The sequence below is a fragment of the Triticum aestivum genome, chromosome 7B (genome assembly GCF_018294505.1).
Source record: "Triticum aestivum cultivar Chinese Spring chromosome 7B, IWGSC CS RefSeq v2.1, whole genome shotgun sequence".
NCBI classification, from domain to species: domain Eukaryota; kingdom Viridiplantae; phylum Streptophyta; class Magnoliopsida; order Poales; family Poaceae; genus Triticum; species Triticum aestivum.
The window spans coordinates 311,397,165-311,416,556 of NC_057813.1; the positions used below are offsets into that span (position 1 = coordinate 311,397,165).

The window sequence follows — 19,392 nt, forward strand, 5'->3', positions numbered from 1 at the left end:
CCACACACCAAACCGAATGGGTGTTTGGTTAGGCGCACGAGCAGCCGCCAGCCCGATAACCTTGTGTCCGTGCCACTCCCTCATTTGATTCCAAATGAATCCCCATCCCCTAACCTAGCTGAATTGCAGGTTCGGCTCCGACGAACACATTAATTACACATATCTTCCCGCAAAAAAAAATTACACATATCTCATATGCTTGTAAAGTATAGATGACTAACGTATAATCATGGTTGCCAAGTTGAAAAGAAGATCTTGCATATGGACTGACATATTCTAAACACAGTATTACAATCTCCATCACAACGGTTCAGAGATGAATGGCAGGCATAGAAAAGTAAACTGAAAATTGTTGCAACTCACGTCTGACAAAACTCGAAAGTCAAAACTTTTCACCAACAGAGGTATATATAGGGGAGCCAATATATACATGGATCAGTGTGCAGTGCATGTAGTAATTAAACACAGGGCAAAATGTCAATCTAACCTGTGCAGCGCATGCGAGATCAAGGCGCCCGCACGACAACGTGATTCAGTGGTCAGGCCACCGGCCTCCTCGGTCCTGTAGCCTTTTGTGGTGTCTGTAGAGATCGTGTGGGCAGCGACACCACGATGCGCTGAAGATGGTCACCTTGAGCCAAGGGCGCTACAACGCTGTGGTCCTTAGAGGTAGCGACACCACAATTTAGTATTTCAAATAAATGTCCTACCCAGTCAAAGTAAGGGAAAATTAATTCAAAGCAAAGACGAAACAAAATTTTGGGACATTGGTAAACAAGGTAAAACATGAAGATATATCAGCTAGAATCTTTACGTCCACATTGGGACATTGGTAAACAAGGTAAAGCATGAAGATATATCAGCTAGAATCTGACCTCCACATTGCAGTAAAAAGTACCGAGAAACAATGTAAAACATGACGAAGATCAGCTAGAAGTTGTACCTCCGCATCGAGATGCTGACAAAATACTCGTCAACGGAAGTGCAGGGACCTATATCAAGTATGGTGCTTGTGCATAAGTAACACAATCAGGTAAAGAGAAATTGAAACAAAATGCCATATGTTAGTTTAGGATCCTCCAGCCATTAATTTCTGAAGTACATTGTATATAAAATAGAACTGTTTCTATTTTTCTAAGCCCCTCCACTGAATGCTTTATTATTATAGCAAACATGCCCGTGCGTTGCAACAGGAGAAAAAAAATCATACGCCTCTAGCCTAATAAGCATTTCTCAAGCCCCTTCTCTGGTCCATCTCTATTTAAAGACGAAACCTCATTTTAGAAAAAGTAGCTATTCTATAGTTATTCGGTTAGATAATAACTGGTTTCTTGCTCTAAAAATAATTTAACAGGTTAATTATGTCCCTTTGAATAGTAATGCTCACCTTTAATACTTGGATTGGACGGTGAACTTCAGAAACTCACCTCATCTCTTCTTCTTCAGAATGTCCATCCCTTGCTAGTCTCATGAAGATGAGGTCTCAACATTGTACCTGTAGAAAGAAAATATCATGATTAGTTTCGGACAAAAATTGTTGGGTAAAGGAGATATGTTGCTCTTCTTTTCATCATTACGGAGTTATGCATCAGTAGAAAGAACCCATATCCCTATGCATGTCCTTGCTCATTAATGGATTTTTTAGATAGAGAAAGGAGAGCACAGACATAATATGTTTTTCTAGAGAACAATGCAGATAATATTTAAGGAAACACTAACAATTAACATGGCATAGGGCCGAGCTGAAACTTTACAAAACCTAATGCATGAGAATATGAGATAGTACATGAATAGTAGGGCCAAGCTGCATAGCTACAAGTTTCACTAAAGATACAGTCTGGATGATATCTCTACTCCAAGAGCATCTACTGACAGAAAGAGGCTATAAAACTTACCTCCAGCAGGCGAGCGGGCTGCAACCTCAAGAGCCTCTAGCACCCTGATTGCAGTAAACCAGCTGTTTGGCCGTGCCAGCATGTCCCAGCCTCCCAGTCACCACCCCGTGTGGTACCTCTACTGTACTGAGAAGCACACAACGACATACCTGTCACACTCAAATCGAGCACACGGACTAACTGAAATTATTGATGCACATCTCGTCAAACAACTCGACAGTATGAGGCTTACAGGAATGCCGTGTGCTGGGTGAGCAAGAAAGGATGTGGCATGCTCATACAGTGGGTCATCCGGCAAAATATCTATTGTGAAATTTAAGCAGAAAATCAATATGTAGTTGTGTTATTTCTAGTTCAGTGCATAAACTAATTTATCTCTCAAATAAAACCAATGATTAACTGTGTGAAACAACATTTAGATAGAAAACATTATATCTCAAACATTGTACCAGTTTGTGGTTTAATCTATCAACAAAACCAATGGTATATGCTGCTCCCTTATTGCCAGTATCATCACATTGCGGAAGGGGCAAATTACTAACTGATAAACACTGTGTACCGGACAACAATGGCATTCAGAAAAATCCTTTGCCTTCACGTGTGTGCAGTACAGGACATATGTGCGATTTGTCCCAATCATGCTCCAAGGATCAATGTGATTTTCAGACTAAATAAAAGGACATGCAACTTCTTTGTTCTTCCAGGAACTGCATATATGAATATATGCAAGGCACGGTGATTTCTTCTAATGAAAATCGGAGAGGGAGCTCTCTTTATAAAAAAAGGAACTGAATATATGTCAATTCTAGAACTTAAATTTGCCGCAGGTGATTACTTTGCTCCCCATGAAAATCATTGTAAAATTGTAACCTTTTAAACTAACACTTCTCCTATTTGGATAGAGTGCTCCATCTCTTGGAATTCATCCAAACTTGTATGTACGCAATTAGCTAAGGTCATACAATGCATGCTTACCTGCCGTCCAGTGGCTGTTGCTGGAGTACTCTGGAGGCCTGCGAGCATGGAGGAGAACCAGAAGTGTTATCTACAGCGCCAAAGCACCTACAACAAAGCAAACACGCATCGCCTCCTCGCGACCCAAGCACCACAACGATGACAGAGAGAAGAACGTTCGCGCTTACCTGGCGAAGATGGACGGCGACCCCTGCGCCGGCGCATCAACCTCGGCCTAGTACAGGCTGGCGACGCGGATCTGCATCCCTGCACCTATGGACGGGTCGGAGCTCTCCCGCCGCACCGCCGGTGAGGCTTGTGTAGAAGGCACCGCCGGTGAGGCTTGTGTGAAGGGCGCCGCCAGCCTCAGCTCCCGTCTTGGATCGATCCCCTCCTCCTTCCCTCGTGCGCCACACCAGGAGAGGAGCGCCGCGCCCCAGCTCCTCTTCATCGAGCCGCCTCCTGCCCCGAGCCGAGAGCTCGCACTGCGCCCCACCGAAGGCCGACCCGATGCGCCCCAACCGATCCTTCGGCCGCAAACTCCGCGAGGAAGGCGTCGGCGGCGGCGGTGCGCCCGCTCGTGCGTGGGGAAGAGGAAGGGGATCTGCCCTGATGTGTTTGTTTGAAGGACTGCGGGTTGAATATACTAAAGGACATGGACATTTTTGCAAAAATGAATCGTTATCTCAGTTAGCCAGTTTAAAAAGGACTGCGGGTTGAATAACTAAAACATCAGGGACTTTTTTGCAAAAACGCCGACGACGTACGAACAGAAGCGATCGCTGGTTTATTAGTAGGTAAGATTTTATGTTTCGTCCGTCGCTGTTTTACATTAAAAAATAAAAAATAAAAAAGCTCTCAACCGGAATCAAACCCCTGCCAATTATGTCTAGCAGCAATGCAACAACCAATCCACCTAGACACAGTGTTTGTTAAAAAAACCAGAAGAATATTCTTATATATACATCACTCCCGCGCGCCCTATAGGGGCCGGCCCATTAGCGGGGAGGGACTCCTCTTTTTCTTATTTTGTTTTTTCTATTTTTTCTTATTTAATGTGATTATTGAAAAATGTTTTAGAAGTCGTGCGCCCTATTAGGCTAGCCCATGATCAGGGAGGGACGCCATTGTTTTCTTATTTCGTTTTTCTTTTTTTATTCTTTAAATAATTTGGGATTTTAGAAAAGTGCCAAATTAAAAAAAGTATTAATTTTGAAAAATGTTTCAGAAGTAGTAAAATGTTTATTAATTTAGAAACAATGTTCACAAAAATGAAAAATTATCATGAATTTTAAAAAAGTTCATCAATTCAAAAAATGTTCAAAAAAAAATCATCGATTCAAAAAATATTCGCTGCTTCAAAATCTTCGTCCATTAAATAATAATGTTCGTCAAACAAAAAATGTTCATTAATTTCAAAAAATGTTTACCCATTCCAAAAATGTGTGTCTGTTGAAAAAAAATATCACAAGTTATGAAAAAAATGTTCATCCATTCAAAAAATAATCATCTTGCTCTGTATGAAAATTTCCAATTACTCACAACAATATTCATCGAGATGCCGTCAAACTCCTAGATTTTGTTGATGGTTTGATTGTTGTTGTTGGCTGCACGCAACATGATCCGTGCAATCCATGGTCATGAACCAGATGTTGCGAACTCTGTCATTGCCTCGATGAGGTCATCGAAATTTTACCCCGATATATATATATATACTAATTATTAAATATATATTAAAGGAAGGAAGGATTCTTTCGTCCAATAATAGTTTCGGCCGTCATCTATCTACCAATGTACCACAAACCTTTTATGTTTCTCCGACACGTGGGCTGAGCTAGGCCGCTCCACACTTTTTTCTTTCTTCGATTCAATTGTGGAGCAGCGAAAAATAATATGTTTCTATTTCTCCGCTACGTCGGCCAAGATGGGCCTATTCCAAAACATTTTTTCTTTCTTCTCATTTGATTGTGGCATGGAGGCGAGAATGAAACTATGAAGCCGCAAACTGGACTGTGATCATTTTGCAAAGACGGTATGATTGAAAGCATAATTCTTTTTCACCTTGAGAATAATTGTCGTGGATCATAAATTAAATAATGGTTTATATTTTAGTCTATGCTAGGGAAGTTATTTTTTCTACCCATTGCAACGCACGGGCATTTTTGCTAGTATAGTATAAAAATATAAAAATTCATAATGCGGAATAAATATCATTGGGTGCACCATGCAATGCAAATTAACTTTCATACTCATATAACTTTGTAATGTTGTATATATGTAGAATTTACAAAATAATTTTTTGGCCACAGTTTGTGTGGTTTTTATTCTAAAGGAATTTTGTATGCAAAGTAAAAGTGAAGATAGGCCTTTTTAGATCAACGGGGTACGTGATAAGATGTAACATGTGTGAAGTGTAATTGACGTATTTGATAGGGCCTAGAGAGGGTATGCGTACGTATTCAAGAGAGGCAAGGATAGAGGGGCCGGCGGGGGCGCGGGGGTGGGGGGGTGAGGGATAGACTGTCTGCGTTTTGGGAACCAGGGTACCAAGACTTGCGTATCTACTGCCCGCGGTGTGGGTCCATCGACGGCTTGGTACGACCCATCTTCAGCGACGATGATACAAGACCTTTGCGAGGGGCCAAGACTCGCGAGGCGGATGACATCAAGACCTCCTGAAGGTGCGGCCACCCCAGGCGGCCTCTTGAGGAGCGGATATGTAGCGACCAGACCTCAAACAGTCCGATCTCTGTGCATCAGTGTCATCCCTGGATCAGTAATGCTGACACACACAGTACTTGAAGGATTTATAACAGAGTGGCAATCACACACTTATTACATCGAATGGCTCAAAAGAGAGCTTAATACAATAAATATGGCTTAAGGCCATCTAATAACGATAACAGCGGAAGGCTTGGACGATAAGTGAGTCCATCAACTCCAATGGCATCACTGAGTATAGAACCACGAACCTAAGGTATCTTACTCGTCATCTGAAAAGTCTGCAACATGAACTTTGCAGCCCGAAAACGGGTTAGCACATGGAATATGCTGGCAATGTAACACATAGAAAGTAATGAAATGATATAGCTATACTACATGCATATATGGCTGGTGGAAAGCTCTATGGTTACAGTTTTTGCATAAAGCCAGTTTTTCCCTACTGCAAAGGAATAAATTTTATTTAACTATCATGGTAGTTGTTAAACATTGAGAATGGTTGACAGCATTCTCAATCCCAATTAAGCATCATCATTAAAACACAACAATATTAATTGAAGTAACATGATGAGATTCACATGATAATCCAAGTACTAGATACTCAAAACGTCCATAACCGGGGACACGGCTAATCATGATTAGTTTATACACTTTGCAGAGGTTTGCACACTTTTCCCCACACGACTCGATCTTCTCCGTTGGTTTTCTCGCACTACATGGTGTTTGAGAAACGGATGACCGAGACATAGTCTTTCAGAAGCGCTAGCACCTTACGATGGGTAGACCTGTACACCTACTTTCCCCTACATCTGCTAGTCTACCACTGTAAGAGTTCGCACGACTTAATCAACTATGCTAGAGCCCATACTAGCATGTGGCTGCACACGGAAGTTTCTAGCATGAATAACCTTATGATCCCTTTGAGCCTGGGTGGCGGTCCAAAAACAAACATGCAATCCTGGAATACCCAGGTACCTCAATCCACCCAGATGTGTATTAAAGTTGCCACCTTAAATAAACCATTAATTAACAATCTCACATCTGTCATGGATATTCACTCACCCAATCCACATCTACTAGCATAGCATGGCATAATAAGCAAACATAGAAGTAACTCCCAAGGGTTTGATAATAAAACAGGTAATAGGTACTACCTCATCTACTTCCCAAAACCCAGATATTAATCAGATCCTAATCATGCAATTGTTCGAGGATTGATCTAATGCATAAAAAATGGGTATAAAAGGGATATGATCAAAGTGTTACTTGCCTTGCTGATGATCCGCGAAACCTAGGGATTCGAAGTAGCAAGCGGCGCAATCCGGGTACTCCATTGCAAGCAAACAAACAAGCATACAATAAGTACTCATCTAATGCACAGGTAAAACTCAAATAAGAGATCTAACCAGAAAGTTCAACTTAAGAACTCCGGTTTGCAAAAAGAATCAAATCGAACAAAACAACGAAAGTCAAACAGCGAAAGAAACAAGCTTCATTTACTAATCTGGACCTAAGTCAAATTTTATAGTAGCAAAAACTTGTTTGAGTAGATTAAACGAAAAGAGGGTTTCGAGACGAAACTCTAGGCGCTTGAATCGCCTGATTCCAATAAACGAGCGAAAAGTTAAACTAAAACAAAAATCGGATCAGAAATCGCGATTAGAAAAATCACGGAATAAATCCGAGAAAAAGAAAAATGACGAACAGATTAACGAATGAACGTTCGTTATCTGGATCTAAACGATGAATGTGTTCGCTAAAACGAATGAATGAGCGAACGCTCGCTAATTAAGCTAAACCGAAAAAACTGATCTAATAAAAAAAACAGATCTAAAAAACTGACGAAAAACCGACGGAAAAACCGAACTGTTTTTCTGAAAAAAAATGGCGGCGGCGGCAGGGTCAACCTCGGCGGCGACGGCGACGGCGGCGCTAGGGTTAGGGTTTGGGGGCGCGGGCGCGGGTGGCGGCTTGGGCTGGAGTCGGCCCGGGGCGGCGCTATTTAAAGACCCCCGGCCAGGCGGAGTCCTGGACGGTTACGGCCCAAGGTCGGTTCGGACTCTTTTTTTTAAATAATTTTCACGCAGAAAAATAAACAAAAGAAATACTAAACGGACTCCAAAAATCCCGAAATAAATTTTCCTCGACTTCTAAAATCAAGCCGGACAAGATGAACATTTATTTGGGGCCTAAATGCAATTTTGAAAAACGCGCATTTTTCCTAAATTCAAATAAAATAGCAATAAAATCCAAAATAAAATTTTATTTGATTTTTTATTAAATCCTCAATATTTCTTTATTTTGGGAAAGTCATTTTATTCCCTTTCTCATATTTTTATAATTGAAATAATTGAAGATAAAATAAATAAAACCAAATAATCCTATTTCAAAATTTTGAGAAAACTCAAATATGAAATTTACGAAATCCCCAACTCTCTCCGTGGGTCCTTGAGTTGCGTAGAATTTCTAGGATCGAGCCAAAATGCAATAAAAATATGATATGCAATGATGATCTATGTATAACATTCCAAATTGAAAATTTGGGATGTTACAAACCTACCCCCCTTAAGATGAATCTCGCCCTCGAGATTCGGGTTGGCTAGAAAATAGGTGAGGGTGGTCCTTCAGCAGATCTTCTTCTCTCTCCTAGGTGGCTTCATCCACGGTGTGGTGGCTCCACTGAACTTTGCAAAACTTGCTAACCTTGCTGCGGGTGACTCGGCTGGCATAATCAAGAATCTAAACTGGTTTCTCCTCATAAGTCAAATCATTGTCCAACTGAATCGCCTCTAGTGGTACTGTATCTCTCAGCGGTATATCAGCCATCTCTGCGTGGCACTTCTTCAACTGGGACACGTGGAATACGTCATGAACTGCTGACAATCCTTCGGGTAATTCCAACTTGTAGGCAACTTCTCCCATACGCTCCAAAACTTTGTATGGTCCCACAAAACGTGGCGCTAATTTACCTTTAACACCAAAACGCTTAACTCCTCGAAGTGGAGATACTCGAAGATAAACTTTGTCTCCGACTTCGTAAACTGTCTCCTTGCGTTTTGAATCTGCATAGCTCTTCTGCCTGGACTGGGCTACTTTGAGTCTATCGCGAATCCACTTCACCTTCCGTTCAGACTCCTTAATCAAATCCGGTCCAAACAACTAGCGGTCTCCAACTTCATCCCATGACAACGGGGTCCTGCACCTCCTTCCGTATAAGGCTTCGAAAGGGGCCATCTTCAAACTAGATTGATAACTGTTGTTGTAAGAAAACTCTGCATATGGCAAGTTGTCATCCCAACTTGATCCATAATCTAGGGCACAAGCTCTTAGCATATCCTCCAAAATCTAATTAACTCTCTCTGTCTGCCCATCTGTCTGCGGGTGAAAAGTTGTACTGAACTCTAGTCTGGTTCCCAAGGTTTCGTGCAACTGATTCCAGCACTTTGAGGTAAACTGGGTTCCTCTATTTTATACAATGCTCCTTGGAACTCCATGCAGACATACGATCCTGGACATGTATATCTTGGCCAACTTAGCACTGGTGTAAGTGGTCTTCACTGGGATGAAATGTGCTACCTTCATCAGACGATCGACTATAACCCAAATCGAGTCATAGCCTGAACGAGTCCTGGGCAATCCCGTAATGAAATCCATGCCTAGTTTATCCCACTTCCATTTGGGTATCGGCAATGGTTGCAACAGTCCTGCTGGCTTCTGATGCTCCGCTTTTACTCTCTGACATACATCACAAACTGCTACATATTCCGCAATATCCTTCTTCATTCAGGTCCACCAGAAAGTGTCCCTCAAATCCAAACACATCTTGGTATTTCCTGGGTGAATCGAGTATGGTGAATCATGGGCGCCTTGCAAAATCAACTTCCTGATCTCCGGGTCATTAGGCACATAAACACGGTCTTTAAACCATAGGGTATCGTGCTCATCCTCAGGAAATCCCTTAGCTTTGCCTTTGCTCATCCTCTCCTTTATGTCAGCAATTTCCTTGTCAGTCTTCTGAGCTTCTCTGATCTTATCCATCAAAGTCGACTGAATCTCCAATGCTGCTACATAGCCTCTCGGAACTATCTCTAAACATAGCTCTTCAAGATCCTCGGCTAACTCCTTCGGTAACTCTCCGATCATGAGTGTGTTGACATGGCTCTTATGTCTCAACGCGTCGGCTACTACGTTAGCCTTTCCCGGGTGGTAATGCAATCTCATGTCATAATCTTTGATGAGTTCCAACCATCTCCTCTGCCTGAGATTCAACCCCTTCTGTGTCAAAATGTACTTGAAACTCTTCTGATCCGTGTACACCTCGCAATGGTTTCCGATGAGAAAATGTCTCCAAGTCTTCAATGCATGCACTACGGCTGCTAACTCCAAATCATGTGTGGCATAATTTAACTCATGAGGTTTCAGCTGTCTTGAAGCATACGAAACAACTCTCCCCTCCTGCATAAGCACTGCTCCAAGCCCTCGACGTGAAGCGTCGCAATACACCTCGTGATCCTTACTCTGATCTGGTAGAATCAATACTCGCGAGGTAACCAAACGTTCCTTCAACTCCTGGAAACTGGCCTCACATTCCTCAGTCCAATTGAACTTGGTATCCTTCTTCAACAATTCTGTCATAGGCTTTGTAATCTTTGAGAAGTTCTCAATAAATCTCCAGTAATATCATGCGAGTCCAAGAAAACTCCGGATCTCTCCAACCGTTGTTGGTGCTTCCCAGTTTGTCACGGTGACAACTTTGGTGGGGTTTACTACTATACCTTCTCCGGATATAACATGTCCGAGGAATCCAACTTCCTTCAACCAAAACTCACATTTGCTGAACTTGGCGTATAACTGGTGTTCTCCGAGCTTCTCGAGTACCAAACGCAAATGCTCCTTATGCTCTTCTTCGTTCTTCGAGTAGAACAAAATATCATCAATGAACACCACGACGAACTTATCCAAGAACTCCATTAACACCTTGTTCATCATGTTCATGAAATAGGCAGGTGCGTGACATAATGGTATACTCATATAACCCGTATCCGGTGGTAAAAGCTATCTTAGGTATATCCTGATCTCGAATCTTCAATTGATGGTATCCTGATCGCAAATCGATCTTGGAAAATACCTTTGCTCCTTGCAATCGGTCAAACAGATCATTGATCATCGGCAGTGGGTACTTGTTCTTGATTGTTACTGCATTCAATCCTTGATTGTCACATCCCTGGTCCTGTTATGCACTAGGCTAGACCTCATGTGAGCATCATGTTTTAATTCAAATGAAATTTGAATTGAGGAATTTTCAAAGCCTCAGAAACCTTCTAAAAATGATCAACATTAAAATCTCCTCAAAGAAGTCCAAGAAAATGTTCCTCTTAGTCTCTGAAAATATTGCAAAGAGGTAAAACTCAAAACAATATTTTTGGTATCTCAGAGTTAATTATTTTGGGCCTTTGAATTAAATAAATAGCTATTTGCATTGGATATATATTTGATATATAAATAATATATGTCCAATAATTACTGGAACATTTTATGTGGTTTGGTATATTTTAACTCTAGCCACATAACTATTTTCAGGATTTTATAAAATGGTTTAGTATTTTACTAAACTAAAACAACACAGAACAAAATAGATAAATAAAAACAGAAATAAAAGAGAGAGAGAGAGAAGGAAGTTACCTGGCGCCACTTACCTGGCCCAGCCCATCTCCACTCCCCCCCCTGTCGTCTTCCTCTGCCAGTAGGCAGAGGCGAGGCGTGGCGCGCGCCCGAGAGGCCTCGGCCACCTCCTGCTTCCCCCTGGCCACCTCCTGCTTCCTCCTCGACGCCCCGGAGACGCCACGCACCTCCCTGCCTCTCTCCCTCACTCTCCCGCGTCCTCATCCTCTCCCCTGGACCTCTCTCTCACTCGCCCGAATGGAGCCGCCGCCACCGACGAGCTCCCTCGCGGCCACCGCCACCCCCTAGCCTCGCCGATGCGCTCAAAGGCTCCGCCTCGACCCCCTCTTTCTCCCCACCGAGCCACAAGGTCCCGGACACGCTGCAACACTGCCACCATCGCCGTTTCCATCGCCGGCCGCCGAGGATCTTCACCGTCGATTCGCCGCCGTCTCCGCTTCCCCGAGCTCGTAATCTACCCCATCCGAACCACCGTGAGCTCCTGCACGTTTTGCCCCTAACCCCGTGGTTTGCCGCTCGCCGTAGCCGCCATTTCATAGCTGGCCGTAGCACGCCGCCGCCTGAGCTCGTTGCCGGCGTAGCTCCGGTGACCATTTGGTCACCCTGGCATGCCTAACTCGCTCCCCGCACCGCGTAGCGCCCCGCTAGCCGCTCACCTCGCTCGTTTGCGCACCATAGCACTAACTCGCCCCAACCCCGAGCTCCGGCCGCCGCCTCGGGCTCCACTCCGGCGAACCCCGGCCACCCCCGCACCTCCCGTTGGCCCCCCTAGATGCGCACAGGCACGGGCTACCTTCTGGTGCCCTTCGCGCGTCCAGCCGCCGCCCGTAGCGCAACCCCGGTGAACTTCCGCCGCGTTTCGGGTCGCCGCCGGCCGAACTCCGGTGGCCAGTGACGTGGCGCTGTCATTAGCCACTAATGACGCACTAACCAACCCCCTAGGCCACTGACTGTGGGCCCCACCCCTGGTCAAACCCCAGTCAGCGCTGGGTTTGACCGGGATTAGGTCCTGTGTCACTGACGTGTGGCCCCCACACGTCAGGTTTGACCCGAGCCAGCCCAGTTGACCCTGCTGACGTCACCGTGACGTGGTGCTGACGCCATAATTCATTTCTGGATTTATTATTATTCAGGAAATTCCAGAAAATGCCTAAAACTTCTAAAATTCATAGAAATTCAACCGTAACTCCAAATTAAATAATTTATATATGAAAAATTATCAGAAAAATTCAAGGAATCCATCCGTACCATTTTCATGCATGTTAGAACAACTTATAGCTGCTGTTTAGCACAAATCAATTAAATGGCATTTGAATAATCACATATGGAGTTTGAATTTGAATCTTGTATTCAAACCAACTTCATTTAATCTGTTGCTAGTTGCATTAGCCCAAAACACATTCATTTGCCATGTCATGATCATGCATCATATTGTGCATTGCATTGATTGTGTTCCTTCTGTGTTGCCGGTATTTGTCCCCTCTCGATAGACGTGATACCGATGATGTGATCGTTGACACTGATGAAGACTCAATGTTATCTTCAGAAGTGCCAGGCAAGCAAAACCCCCTTGTTCATTCCGATACAATCCTACTCTCTCGCTCCTGCTCTCTTTTACTGCATTAGGACAACAACGATTCATCTGTTACTTGCTGCGGTAGCTGAACCCCTTTATCCTTTGCATGACCTGTCATTGCCACAGTAAATAGATGAAACCCACTAGCATGAGTAGGAGTTGTTTGAGCCCTGTTGTGCCTACTCATTCATGCTTGTTTGTCATGCCTGCTACTGCTTAGAGTTGAGTCAGGTCTGATTCATCGGGGATGAATCAGAGGTGTGTGAACATGTCCTACTGTGTGTGAGCTAAGTGTGTGAACACGATTTGGTAAAGGTAGCGGTGAGAGGCCATGTAGGAGTACATGGTGGGTTGTCTCATTGCAGCCGTCCTCAGGAACTGAGTTCTGTGTTTGTGATCCATGATTCAGCTACTACCACGTATTGGGCCCGAAACCAATGGACCCTCTCGCTTCTTAATCACCCTTGTCCTCTGTCCAGGAGTTGCAAGTAGTTTCTGGTGTTTGTAGTATGCTGGAGGCCGTGCGCAGCGCTGACCGTAGGGGTGGGCTGTGATGCGGTAGGCACGTGGCCGGGTAAACCGGGCGCCCGTTTGGTGTCACGGAACCCTGTTCACATCGTTTGGGGCTGTGAGCGAAACTCCGGCCGGATCTCCTCATGGATGGAACCCGAATAGGCGATAAACCTGGACTAGAGACTTGAGTGTTTAGGCAGGCCGTGGCCGACACCCACGTTGGGCTTCCGCTTGAAGGTTGCCGAGTACATGTCGTGTAAACGGCGGTAAGTGGTGAGAGCGTGTGTGAAGAAGTACACCCCTGCAGGGTTAATATCATCTATTCGAATAGCCGTGTCCGCGGAAAAGGACTTCTGGGTTGCTTATATCAGTTCATAGACAAGTGAAAGTGGATACTCTAAATACGCAAGATAAGCGTGAGTGCTATGGATGGCGTTCTCGTAGGGAGACGGGAGCGGATCCATAGTGGTGTATTGATATGGTGAATATGTGGACTCGTGTGCGCCACCTCAAAAGAGTTACTTGCAGTCGTAGTTCAGGATAGCCACCGAGTCAAAGCTGGCTTGCTGCAGTTAAACCCCACCATCCCCTTTGTTGATAATGATGCATATGTAGTTAGTTCTGATGTAAGTCTTGCTGGGTACATTTGTACTCACGTTTGCCTATTTTATGTTTTTGCAGAGAGACTTCGGTCTCACTAGTAGTTTCCGCGTGGACTTCGACGTTTAGCTTGTTACCTCAGCTACGATCTTGTGCCTCGGCAGGATCTGGTAGATAGTCAGGCTTCTCAGCCTTTTTCATTTATAGATGTCTGTACTCAGACATGATAGCTTCCGCTTGTGCTTTGATTTGTATGCTCTGAATGTTGGGTCGTGAGACCCCTGTTTGTAATATCTCGCTCCTCGGAGCCTATTGAATAAATACTTGAGTCGTAGAGTCATGTTGTGATGCCATGTTGTATTTGCACATATCAAGCATATTGTGTGTATGTTATTGAAATGCTTGGTATGTGTGGGATCTGACCATCTAGTTGTTTATCTTTAGTAGCCTCTCTTACTGGGAAATGTCTCCTAGTGTTTCCACCGAGCCATGGTAGCTTGCTACTGCTCCGGAACACTTAGGCTGGCCGGCATGTGTCCTTCTTCGTTCCTGTGTCTATCCCTTCGGGGAAATGTCACGCGATGAATACCGGAGTCCTGTTAGCCCGCTACAGCCCGGTTCACCGGAGTCCTGCTAGCCCAGTGCTACAGCCTGGATTCACTCGCTGATGACCGACACGTTCGATGCTGGGTCATGGATGCCTGTCCCTGTAAGTTTGTGCCACTTTGGGTTTACGACTAGCCATGTCAGCCCGGGCTCTTTATCATATGGATGCTAGCGACACTGTCATATACGTGTGCCAAAAGGCGCAAACGGTCCCGGGTAAAGGTAAGGCGACACCCGTGGGAATACCGTGCGTGAGGCCGCAAAGTGATATGAGGTGTTACATGCTAGATCGATGTGGCATTGAGTCGGGGTCCTGACAGCGTTGGTATCAGAGCTTGACTGCCTGTAGGATTACCAAGCCAAACTGGTCGATGTTGAGTCTAGAAATTCTTTAGTTATATGTAGGGGAATTGATTGTGGGATGGAACGTAAGGCTCTTTTTACTCCTTATACCTCATGGCCTTCTGATCTGAGTCATCATCTTCTCTTCTACGAGGATTAAGAACTAGGCTATCTCTTCTTTCTATTAGGATCACGTGTTACTAATCAGTGGACTTATAAGATTGTTGGATTTAAGTCTCAGTTCAGTTCCTACTACTTCCGTATGTTAATTGTTGATCTCGGAACCTTGGTATTGTGCTTCTGAGTGGCTATGCCACCATTTTTGTAGCATGTCTCAAATCTTTTTGAGCAATTATAGCCGTTATGCTGTCCGAGTCTTCCCAGGTTTCTAAATAGTCTGATGCATTCGCAAAATCATTTCCCTCTGGTTTCGATGTTCCTTTATGCCAGCTCAATCACACTAATTGTTGAGTTAAGGTATTCTATTGCCTTGACATTTATGTTGGAGTTATTATTATGACCCTAGGTGTCTCAGGGGATCATCTAGTGGTCTAGCCATGATTTGTGTCCTAGTGTGAAGATTCTGGCCTTTATTATCGAAAGCATCCTGTGATGCCATTTAGTTAGTAGGTATTCTATTCTTGGGTTCTTAAACCCGATATTCACCCTACTTACATCATGTTGATAGTGTTGCTAGTTCCTTTAGTATATTAGTAACCTTTGCGATAGTCCTCGAGGTCCGTGGTATATCGTTCTTCCAAATACCATGAACCATTATGGCAGAAGTTTGTTGGATCAAAAGATCACAACAGGCCCTCTATGAGTTCTCCATGCTATATTGTGACTCTGCCAGCTCAACCTTTCTGCATGGGTTATCCGGAAGAATTATGTTGAACTTTGTTCGGCATACCAACCCATGTATCCACAACTCAGAAAGTTATATGTTCCTTTGAGTTGTCCCTCTTTAGTTGTCTACTGACCTTCGTCTATCAATTGATAGTCAAGAGTATGCGTGCGTTCGTTTATCGATGCCTATTACTCTTGTGGTCCGTCAAGCCATTCTATCACGGAATGACTAGGAGAAACAAACTCAAGTACCTCTTCCCTATCCAGGATTGGGTCAAAGAAGTTGTGCTCCGCAGATCAAATTGTTAATCCAGCTTTTGTTCTGCTCTACCTTGGAGTATTACATATTTTATATCGAGATTGTTATAGGAATTGCACACCATCCTATGAACTCTTGGTACAGTGATACTTCTTGCCATCATTGTTCATTCCTCGGTTCCTGTGTTATTGTAACCGGAATGCCGACAAATGAATCATGGCGTGTGAAATCAATATTGCTAGCAACTCTGTTGCTTGGTAGTTAAATGGACGATAACCTCATTCTTAGCGTGTTGATTATTGAATCGTCACCCTAAGATTGATTGTGCTACCTAGTCCCTATTTCTGGTGCACTCCTCGACCAATGAGTTAGGAATTATTTCAAGTCCTCACCCATTTGATCATGTCGTCTTGCCCTCAAAAGCAAGATTGTTCTCGAGCTTAGTAACATACCGGTGGTTCGTGACTTTCCAAATATCTTCTTGGAAGTGTTACCTGGTTGTCACCTGACTGTTATGTTGAGCTCGTGATCAAGTTGGTTTATCCTGTAAACCACCCTTTCTCCAAGAATCCGTGTTGGATACCCCTGAGCTAGTTGGTTAAGCTAGACAACAACCTGGAGAGTTGGAAGATAAAAGCTTGCCTGACTTAGTTCGTTCCAAAGGGATATTCTTGTGTAGTGTGTGTTGAAGAGAGATGATATCTTCATCGATTGGTCCCTGTGATCAGTCATTGGACCTATTGCCTGATAAAAACTTTGATTTGAGTATGGGTTATCGTCAAATCAAATCAGAACCAACGATGTTCGTAATGTTGTCTTACTCGTGGTTGATCCCTCGAGCATACACCATTATATCTTTTGGGTCTGACCAATGCTATCACTTGTTCACTTAACTATGGAATTCCTTTTAAAAGGAAACCCAGATGAATTGTTGTTGTGCCCATTGACAACATCCTTGTCTTCCCCATAATTTTGCTGGACATTAAGCTAGTGTTGGAAACTTTTGAAAGCATTTGTTCATGCTAGCTCATGAAGCATATGTTCGGATGTAAGAAGTGATTCCTCTAGTTCATGTGCATTTGATGCAAGTTACCGCCGTGGACTCGAGAAAGTCAATGTTGCTTCCTCTGGAATCATCGCAAGTCAGTCATGCACACGTGCGAAGTATTCTGTGGTCTGGAGACTTGCAACCTTCATTCCATATGTGTATCCTAGCACACCAAGCCACTGACTGATTTGTTCAAGGAGAAGGAGTATCTTCATAAGAGCTATCCGGACTTATGAAAGAACTTCGATATCCTCGCTGATGGTTCCCAACCAGAACTCGGTAGTGTTTTATTGTAAGACTACCATGTGGGCATGCTTGTCTGGGACAACGTGTTCACATGTTTGTAGCAGAACCAGCTCATGTTTTGGAGCTTGCTATCGTAGTTCATCTCCCGAGAATCCCGCAACGTCATCTCGTCGATTTGTGTTGCAAACTTTCATTTTTCTTCCTAGACTCGATGAGTCTGGAATATCCTGACCCCAACCAGATCTGAATCTCAGGCAGATATGATGGTTGGAACATTTCCCCAAGAACTATAATATTGGTTCCTCAATAACCGGCAAGGTGGATGTCGTGGCCAACACACCCAGCCGGAAGACCTGTTATTATAATATCTTGATTGAGGAAGTTGGCCACCTCCCCATAAGGATTTCATAGGATTTACCTCCCTAGTTGTTCCTTATGGATTCTTGTGCTCCCGAAGTCCGACCTTTACTTGATGTTCTAGATATCAAACCATATCTATGAATGGGTTACACTAGCACATCAAGAAGAACATTAGAAGCGGAGTGCTAAATGTCTCTCGGTCGATCATCCAGATTTTATTTCCTTGGCCTCGCTAAGATGAAATCTGAGAAGTGTTATCTTCCTTTGCATCTGCATCATCCATCATCATTCATCGTGGTAGCAAGTTGTGTTGCCAGGATCCTTGACACGGATATTGGTAAAACCTTGATGGTTGTGGAAATGCTCAAGTTCTTGAGAGCACGCTCAAGCGCTAGGTGTCATCATCGACGCTAACTGGGATTCCTCTCAGTTTCCTCGGCAATGCTATGGCCTATTCAAACAGTGAATTCACTCTCTATTGTTGGGTTCTTCCCCAGTTACCAGAATCATTCCCAGCATTTGCATTCTGTTCCCAGCTTGCACCGCCATTGTGCCATTCTACCATGGGTCTCTTCCATTTCCGGTGATAAGCAAATTCATCCATTACGTTGTCTTCAACAAGGTAATCCACATCATCCAAGTCCGAGTATGCCATTCTACCGACCCCCTCCAAATGATCGCTTGTGATTGCCTTAGGCTGGTATAAAGAGTTTCAATGATCTTTGAATCAAAGGTAATTCTTTTTGCCACTTAAGGGGATATATCTACGAGTCACCTTACCTAAGGTGCATCGTTATGGTATCATGGCAATTCAACTCCTCGCTACGTTGACAACCGATTACCACCTTAAGCGTGAAGTTGTTGTCTACCTAGTGAACCCTCGTCATCTGTCTCACTCCATTTCTTCATATCTGTGCTTCGTCTCTCAACTCAAGAGATGTTGCTATGTCTCATCCCGAGAGTTACTCCTGAGTTGTTCGACCTCCGAGAAGAACGATTCTTTTAGGGTCTTTCCTTTCCTCTCGTTGTCATGTTAGTTGGAGTTCTCAGAGCAAGACTTCGAGAAAATGATGGCGAACAAATCAACGTTCAGTTGAAGTGCAACCTGGATCGTGAAGATTGTACTAGTTGCGTTCCCCCTTCACCTTACCCTACGCTTGAATCTCGGGACGAGATTTTTGTTTAGTGGGGGTGAGTTGTCACATCCCTGGTCCTGTTATGCACTAGGCTAGACCTCATGTGAGCATCATGTTTTAATTCAAATGAAATTTGAATTGAGGAATTTTCAAAGCCTCAGAAACCTTCTAAAAATGATCAACATTAAAATCTCCTCAAAGAAGTCCAAGAAAATGTTCCTCTTAGTCTCTGAAAATATTGCAAAGAGGTAAAACTCAAAACAATATTTTTGGTATCTCAGAGTTAATTATTTTGGGCCTTTGAATTAAATAAATAGCTATTTGCATTGGATATATATTTGATATATAAATAATATATGTCCAATAATTACTGGAACATTTTATGTGGTTTGGTATATTTTAACTCTAGCCACATAACTATTTTCAGGATTTTATAAAATGGTTTAGTATTTTACTAAACTAAAACAACACATAACAGAATATATAAATAAAAATAGAAATAAAAGAGAGAGAGAGAAGGAAGTTACGTGGCGCCACTTACCTGGCCCAGCACGGCCCAGCCCATCTCCACTCCCCCCCCCCTGTCGTCTTCCTCTGCCAGTAGGCAG

General features: G+C 43.6%; 1 long non-coding RNA gene across 9 annotated transcripts; it reads right to left on the minus strand.

The window, feature by feature from the left end:
- Positions 1-241: 241 nt before the first annotated feature.
- On the minus strand, positions 242-3,486 carry LOC123159514 (uncharacterized). Of its 9 annotated transcripts, none has more exons than XR_006479768.1 (7): positions 3,038-3,486; positions 2,871-2,908; positions 2,128-2,198; positions 1,896-2,021; positions 1,428-1,495; positions 944-992; positions 242-706 (listed from the first exon to the last, which is right to left on the minus strand). It is a non-coding gene; the product is annotated as an uncharacterized lncRNA (long non-coding RNA). The 9 variants fall into 9 exon arrangements; XR_006479766.1 differs by having other exon boundaries at positions 242-654; positions 1,388-1,495; XR_006479763.1 differs by having other exon boundaries at positions 242-662; positions 1,388-1,495.
- Between the last annotated feature and the right edge of the window lie 15,906 nt (positions 3,487-19,392).